Below are 9,226 nucleotides of genomic sequence, written 5' to 3' on the forward strand. Positions count from 1 at the left end.
ACCCCATTAGGAACACATATCCGAACAGTAAGTTTGAAAAATGTGTGAAATCAATATATCAAATATATTTGATGGTATCTTGTTTGTTTTTGCAGGTGACTAAGGAATAGAGTGAAGGAGCCAGTTGTGAGCAATATCAACAAAAGATGAAATTTTAGGAAAAGACTCCAACAAAGCTCTCTCTACAATACTTAAACAAGAGAGAATGCATCTTAAAATTAGGCCACATGAAGACTCAATACCAACTTAAAAGTGGATGAAGAAGACAACATAGCAAATGAGGATTACATGTATCCTTCAAAGAAGAAATATCATCTTATCATCAAGGCATTCAATAATGTCAAGATATACAAGATGTGGTTGTAAGAATCAAGTCATACAAAGAGGATCAAACATTCATGATGAGGAGGAAGTTGGATAATCTTGAATTTTCTCCAAAAATCCAAGAATCATTGCCAATACAATAAGACAGTAATCCAAGATGAAGGCTTCAAGTGAAGGGATCCGAGATAAAGGGTAGGTGAAAGTGATCAAATTAGATAATAAGATGCAATTTAGGAATATTTCCCACCATTATCTCATTCATCATGGAACAAGTGAAAATGTTGAGGATCAAGAGATATTTCTCAACCACAAACACTTGTAATGAGTTACAAGGAATAGGCTAAGGTGGCAACAACTCTCTTTCATTCATCAATAAAAGTTACTATGTCTAGATACATTGAACCTAATGCATCCAAGAGTAAAGCAAGTGGAAAATGTCACTTCATCAGATATTGTTTATCTTACCTAACCTTGATTCCTATTGGTTAGAATTCAATGTTAAACATGTCTCGTAAAATGTAATTTTATCATTGATCAAGCATTAAATATAATGCAAAGTTAATTGTAAGTAACCATAATTAGGTTTTTTATCTTGTAATCTTGGCCATTGATTTGGATTTGATCCTACCCATTCATTTTTAAAGGGAAATCTATAAAAGGCTTGCTCTCCTCATTTATAAGGTTAATAGAGAATAGTTAGTGAGAAGATAGTAGAAAGAAATTAGAAATAGAGTAGAGTAGGAGAAAAGGAGATTGTTTCCAAGACTTTGTTGCAAGAAACATTATTTTCATTGAAGATATGGTGAATTTCATGTGTTGATTCAACATTTTACATGGTCTCTACTTCTCATTTGTTTTGGTGTTGATTAAATGGATGAAAGTTATTATGGATGATTAATGGTGAAATTCGCATATTCATACCACTCACATTTTGTTGATTGTCAAATACTTTGTGTATTCAACTGAACTCTTTACATAAGATTAACTTAGATTGCTACTCACCTATTGATATGCATCATATTGATGGTGTCTATGTTGTTGGTGTTGATTTGAACATCATAAAATTAACTTAGAAGATAGCACCAGCTTTGCTTAGTTGTTCCTTTCATGGTGAAACAATGTGTGGTTGAGTTTCACTGCCATTCATAGTCTCTTACTTTCTAAGAATAGATTAGTCTCTCCAAACCCTTCCTCCTTTTTATAATTTTTCATTTGTTTTCAAGTTAGGAGGAAATCATAACAAGATTGAAATATCAAATGATCCAAGTTCTAATGATATTCATGTACAATGTAAGTCCACCTTGTGATTCCATCAATATCACATCAAACCATGAAGTTACCGACATGTCAAGACCTAACAGTATAAACCTTGGATTCACCTTGTATGATCACATAGCTTAGTATTTGAGATATATTTATTCAAGAGAGAATAAGATAGCTTGGTATTTTATTTTGTCATGCATAGTGTCACAAAAACACATCAACGGAATTGGTGCTAGAAGGAGGTCTCTTCAAGTAGAATCATCAATCCAAGGACATCAAGAGCTACAATCTCTCACCATGAGTCAAAATGGTTTTTCCAAATGAGAACATATTTTCAGTACTTCAATCAAATCTATTGTGGAAAAATGAAAAAGAGGATATCATTTCACAATTGAACACTCTCACATGGAATAGTAGAAGGAGTGTAGCTGAATATATGTGAGTGAACCTTATCTTGGAGGAAGAAGAAGAACTAGCACAACAAACTCAAGTTGTTTTTTTAAAGATAAATTGATCTATTCCCTCGATTTATTATCTAAAGGTATCTGGCAAGCCCCAATGGAAAGTGAGCAATGTTGCATCATATCAATTCATTTTCACTAGAGTGGTTCCACATAATTCTAAGATCTACTCCAGGTGAGAAAGAACATCAAGAACTAAAATTCACTCCCAAGCCCAAAAATAGAAAGAAGAAGCTTCATCAAACCAAGAGATATCAAGTGGAGAAGATATTTTTTATTTATTCCAAACTCCACCTTCTCAAGCAGTTGTGCAATTAGTAAGTCAGGGAAGTTGAGTCTTGTCAGGTTCTCAACAAGGGTCAAGTCAAGCATCTTGTGAACTAGTCAATCCACCAATGGCTCACAATGTTCTACCTCCTCCTCCACCCCCCGTAATGGAGAAATGTAATTAGTCACTAATCCATCTCCACTTATTTTTCAAGCTCATCATAACTTGCTAAAATATCTAGACAATTTTTGTTCCAAATTCCTAGTGAATGATTCAAATCGAATAGTTGAACGTATCAGGATCTTTGAAGATGCATTGTGTGATAGATAGATTGGGTATCCTAACATTGCATGTAGGCTCTTTCCTTATTCCTTTAGGGAAGAAGCATTTTATTGGTTCATTTATTTTCCTACATCCTCTATTGACTTATGGGAAGTGTTGAAAACAACCTTTATAGGAAAGTTTGGTATCCCCATTATGACTTCAAAATTGGACATGCAATTTAAGGATGTCAAGAGGAAAGAACATGATCACATTAACTCATTCAAAAATTGATTTCATAGGTATTACACGAGGTCCCAACATCCTTATGTTGTTAGTGACGAGTCAACCATCCAAGTTTGCTACTTAGCATTGGATCACCTTATGTGCATGTTCATGAGGCAGTCTCATCCTACTCCTGTTGATCTAACAATAGCTTATGTGAAGTTCGTTGAAGTCAGTAAATCTTGGGTTAGAACATAACTCCAAACCCTTGCTCCATGTGGATATGGGATCACCTGCAACATCAAATCAAATTCATGGCATTAGCCAGGTTTTGATTCATCATACACTAGTCATGAATCTAGTTCCATAATCTGTGTATCCAACCATGCAACCATCTAATTAGATGGTGCTTCACCCAGGAGCTCCAATTTCTCAATCTTCCTAAACACATTCAATGTACCTACAAAATGAAATATCTACAAGGACACACGAAGAGAGAGAGATATAGAATAATTATTCTTTTTATGCTACCAAAGATGATAAAATCATTTTAGTGTTGGTGACTTATTATGTTCAAAGTATTAGCATGTTTCTTCATCCTTTCAAAGAAAATTAAAAAATGATAGAATAGATTTTCTTCAAGTGTTTTAGATGAATGAAAGATCATTGTTGACGCTTAATGGTGAAATCTATATATTCATACTACTGGTATTTTTTTATTTCCAAATACTTTGTATGGTCAACTAACCTCTTTATATAAACTTAAATTCAATTGGTACTCATTCATTGATATGCATCACATTGATGGTGTATATGTTGTTGGTGGTAATTTGAATATCATTTTCTTACCTTAGAATATTACACTAGCTTTGTGGAGTTATTCTTTGCATGTAAAAGAAAAATCTAGTTGAGTTTTACTAAAATTGTCCATTTAGCATTACTCAAACCCTTAACCAATTTGCACTTTTTAATCAATAAATTATTAGTAGCAGCAATTAAAAAGATTGGTTGCATATCATTCAAAGTTATAAATCAGAATCAAAGAGAATTCCTTATGTTTTAAAGATTATCTCCTAAGAAGAATCATGAAAGTCCCCTTGGATTACTAGAAATTACATCAACCATTGAATCTATCGACACATCAAGACCTAACAATATAGACCTTGGAGTCATCTCAAGTGATCCTTTCACTCACCATTTGAGAATATTTTGTTCAAGAGAGATTAGAGACTTATTCAATACTTTATTATGCATTGGAAAGTGTCATAAAATCACATCAACATAGACCTTCTCATAGTGGTGAAAAAATGCTTCTTGAATGTCTAGTAGTTCAAAAGGCATTGTCTTCCCTTCATTAATTTTCTTGATTCAAGGTGAGGAGTGACGTGCACAAAGAGTCAGGAAGAATTTCTTTGAAGCATGATCTCCAATCTTAAGCCAATGAAGTTGAGCCTTGATTTAGGCTTGACAAGTAGCATGGCTACCAACAATACGTTTCTTATAACAGAGCTAAGCAACCATAATTGCAGGGTGACAAAGAAATTATTGGCTAAAAGAGCTCATGGTATGGTGGAGATCTAGGTTGGTAGCCTCATATGATTGCTAACAATACATAGCCATCTATCTGTCATAGATCCAAAGAAAATGAGTCATTCTTTAATTAACATCATTCTACCAAGCAATCCACCCATCTTTCTATGTAGTATGACTCTCTAAATTCCAAACCCATTAGATGTGGGAAATCATGTGCTAGTGACTCAAAAAGAAAGTATTTAAAAATAAATGAGTCATGGATGGTTGTACATGACCCACTTGCCATTGAATGTTGAACTTGATGGAATAATGGTTTGACAATGCAACCTCCAAGAGAGAACTAGGAGATCTCGATAGTCTCTAAAAGAAAAAATATTGTGTTGTCATCATAGCACAATCAAGCCATTTAAAAACTCTATCAATACCAACTCTAAAATTACTCCATGTATGCCAAATTCTCTAGGGATTGTGGTTGTCTGTATTGGGATAAAAAACACCTTAAATTATTGCGCATGAAAAATCACACCTCCCTTTCACCAGTTGTCCATTGAAAGGGAACTAAACCTTCTTTGTTAGAGGAACCATCCACCATATTAAATTCACTGCACAACACCTAAGTAGTAGGTGGAAATTAACTTACAATCCACCACCATAAAAAATATCACTCAATAGAATCATTGGGAGCATAAACATTAATGATCAGAAAGGAATGATTGTTCATAGACATAAGGATCCAAACTAGCCATTGGATAGGATTTGTCCCATGATCCATAATAGAAGACTACCAATGTGGCATGAGGAGAGTGACAACAACTCCCCATCTTGCCTCGTGATTGAAGTCAAAAACCAAGCCAACAAACCAAATGACTCTACATGCAACAACAAGCATAAAAGAAGCAATTTTGATTTCTTGGAGATAAAAGGAATCTGAACTAGGATAGTTTTGTCAGGCATCCTGCATGGAATACTTACTAGTGAGGTCAATGATACCTCTGATATTCCATGATAGAAAATTCATGATTCAAACTCATACATGGTATCCTTCTCCCCAAGACAACAATAACTATTCTCCAAAACACCGCTTTGAAGCTAGAATAGGCAACCCCATGCTTTTATGGAGCTCCATATCTAGCCTTCACATGCTTAGAGGGCTACAAGTGTGGCAAAGAGATTTAGGTTGATCGGATAACACTGAGGTAGGTTGGGGAGTTTGAACCCAAGTGGTATGAACAAAGCCATCACTAGCTATGGGAGTAGGGGACTCCTTCCCCTTAGAAGAAGAGTTTGAAGTAATAGGCTACAAGTATGGCTGCAAGGTAGAAAAACTTTGTTGCTTATAAGAAACCAAAGATGAAGAACTCTTCCCTTTGTGAGCAACAATTGTCTAACCTTTCCAAGATTTAGGGGCCTCAAATGAGTGTAAAGGTAAAGACTCCTTGGAAGGAGCTAGGAAAAAGCACAAACTTGTGTCACACTTGGGGCTAATTAGGCATACTCTAACCAAACTGAGTCCGGATAGACTGAGTTTGGCCAAACTAAGTCCAATCAGACTATTTCCCCACCACAAGGCGCAGATGTGGCGACTAAATGGCACCAATAGTTTGGCCGAACTATTGGTGCCATAGTCCGGGTTTTTTGTGAGCATCCAAACACAAAAGATTCAAAATAATTCAAAAAAGTTCAACCAAACTCAGTTCGGCTGAACTCACCTATGTGGCAGGTGATGTGGTAGCCAAATCACCTATTTTGTCTACACTTCTAAAACTTTTCACTTATGCCAAATCACCTATTTTTTCTTCAAGTAGAATATTTTGTTACAAAATTCAAAAAATGCCCTTTTGTAGAGCTCAAAGTCACGAATCTAGACATATAAAAAAAATTATATTTTGATCGATTTTAGTATTTTTTTATTTTTTAATCAGTGTGAATAGGTTTTAAGTATAAAAAAAAGTTGATTTAAAATTAAAAAAATATTAAACAATATTAAAAAAATAAAAAATAAAAATATTTTCACTAGATGAGAGAATCTTCTTCAAAAGGGTATAATTTTTTCTTAATAATGATAAATTTAGTAGACAAAAGGTGATGTCGAATGAAAACTATCAAATTCAACTATGTTGGACTTAAAAATATTATGACGAGAAAAATATACATCAAAATTTATTTATTTTTTAACACTACATATATATGTCCTCTATTTGGAAAAGAGAGAGAGAGAGAGAGAGAGAGAGAGAGAGAGAGTTCATTTTCATTTTGTTTATGACGCCGACTAGAACCCCTAATTTTCAACATTTTTTAGCAATAAAAAACTTTTCTTTGAATATATTAAAAAAATGTCAATTTTTTTATTTTATTTTTTTAAATAACAAACATTAATTTCATTAATATTTCTATAGTTGATCAATTTCCATAATTTTGAAATTCAATTTAGAAATGTCACTTTCATACAGTTGAAGTTAAATAGTTTTAGTTGTATTGGTCACTTCCTTTATAAAAGTGTGACACAACAATGTGCTTTTACCCAGCCTTCACCCGTAGAGCAACCAAAGGGTTGTTCTTAATCTTGTGCTCTTAAGACTGGCACTGAAAATATGTGTTTGGAAAATTCACATAGAGCACTCGTTGTGAGTGATAGAGACTTCCTATCTAAATACCAATAGTTTCTTTGAGGTCACGAGACAATACACTTCTACACTTACCCTCTATTGAGGGCAACCATGGTAAAATTGGTTAGGCTCAACACAAATAACCTTGTTGATATATTAGGCAATGGTTTTTTGATATATGGCAACTGATCATGCAAAGTATTATACACTCGTAATGTATCCTTGCTGAAAAAATAGTCGACTTTGTATGTTGCCCTAAAAATTGCATGTTATAAGTGGCTGAAATGTAAAAAGGCATTGTAATGGTGTTGTACTGATTTACGGGATCTAATAAAAAAAGATTAGACATATGTGTTTTGTGGATGTAGCCCATCTTAGGTGAACCACGTTAAATCTTTGCGTTATTCGTGTTATGTATATTTCTTCATTTTTTGTGTTTGTATCTGTATATAATTGTTAATTTGTATTTGCTTCGGATCTACCTAAGCCCTAACAATTGATATTAGATCCGTGTATTTCTATAAATTGGTAGGGACTTTCAAAATTGAGTGGGAGCAATAGAAAAAACCAAATTCAAGGTCAAGAAGTTCAATAGATAGAATTATCAATTATGGAAAATGCATATGGAGGATTACCTGTATCAAAAGGATTTGTGGAAACTATTGGAAGGAAAGACAAAGAAACCAACTATGATGTCATATGAATTGGGATATTTTGGATAGAAAGGCATTGGGAACCATTTAGTTGTGTCTTGCGTTGTCTGTAGCATTTAATATATCAAAAGCAACGACTGCAAAACTGATGTTAGCACTAGCTAAACTGTATGAGAAACCCTCAACTTCGAATAAGGTATTTCTTATGAAGCTTTTGTTTACTATGAAAATGAGTGAAGGAGGATCTATAGCAGATCATTTAAATGAATTTAATACAATTACTAGCCAATTAACTTTTGTAAAAGTTAACTTTCATGAATAGGTTAGGGCTCTCTTAATTTTATGTTCTTTGCTAGACAGCTGGAATAGCTTGGTTATGGTTGTAAGTAACTTTATCTATGGTACAAACAATTTGAAATTTGATGATGTTGTTGGTGTTATCCTAAGCGATGAAATATGATGGAAAAGAACAGGTGAGACTTTAACATCATTGGGTATTATTTTGAATACAAAGAACATGAGAAGATCAAAGGAAAGAGGAAAATTCTCTGGGCATGAGAAGTCACGAGGGAAGTCAAAGAAAGGATGCTCTCAATCCAGAGGAAGAAAGGATTGATAGTATTTTGTAAAGCCATGACATTTAAAGAAAGATTGTTGGTCTTGGGAAAAAACAAACAAGGAGATCGAAATGAAGATGACAATAACGAAGCTAATGTTGCAAGTAATACTATACAAGATGCCTTGATTATGTGTCTAGATAATGTTAATGATTCTTGGGTAATAAATTTAGAGGCTTCATTTCATGCCATGCCACATTTAAAATATTTTCTAGCTTATGTTCAAGGTAATTTTGGACAGGTATACCTGGGTGATGATGAGCTCTGTTAGATTGTTGGAAAAGGCAAGATAATAATCAAGTTGCAGAATGGAAATGACTGGTTGCTGAAGGAGGTAAGGCATGTCCGTAATTTAAGAAGAAATTTAATTTCTATAGGACAACTAGGTGGTGAAGGTTGCATGGTTACATTTACAGACAATGTTTGGAAGGTAACTAAATATGCATTAGTAGTAGCCAAAGGTGAAAAGGTAGGCACATTGTATTTGTGTACTGGTAAAACTTATTCTACCTTAGTTGTTACATAAAAATTTGTTGCAGGGACTACTAGTTTAGATGTTGCAAGGATAGATTTAAAATTTTGGCACCATAGACATGGGCACATGAGTGAGAAAGAGATGAAAATCCTTCACTTTAGCATATTGATTTAGAGTTCTGTGAAAACTGTGTTTATGGGAAACAGAAAAGAGTCATATTTTGGAAGGTTGGCAAAGAGAAGAAGAGAGAAAATAGAGCTTGTGCAATCAGATGTATGGAGACCACCTTAGGTATTATCTCTTGGTGGCTCTTGTAATTATGTAATTTTTATAGATGATGCAACTAGGAAAACATGGGTATATTTCCTAAAATAGAAATCAAATGTTTTTGAAACTTTTAAGAAATGGAAAGCTTTGGTTGAGAATGAGACCAGAAAAAGTTGAAGTGTCTTAGATATGATAATGGAGGAAAGTATTGCAACAAAGCATTTGAAGATTATTGTTCTTTTAATGGAATTTGAAGGAAGAAGACGGTTCCAA

The sequence above is a fragment of the Cryptomeria japonica genome, chromosome 7 (genome assembly GCF_030272615.1).
Source record: "Cryptomeria japonica chromosome 7, Sugi_1.0, whole genome shotgun sequence".
Classification (NCBI taxonomy): Eukaryota; Viridiplantae; Streptophyta; class Pinopsida; order Cupressales; family Cupressaceae; genus Cryptomeria; species Cryptomeria japonica.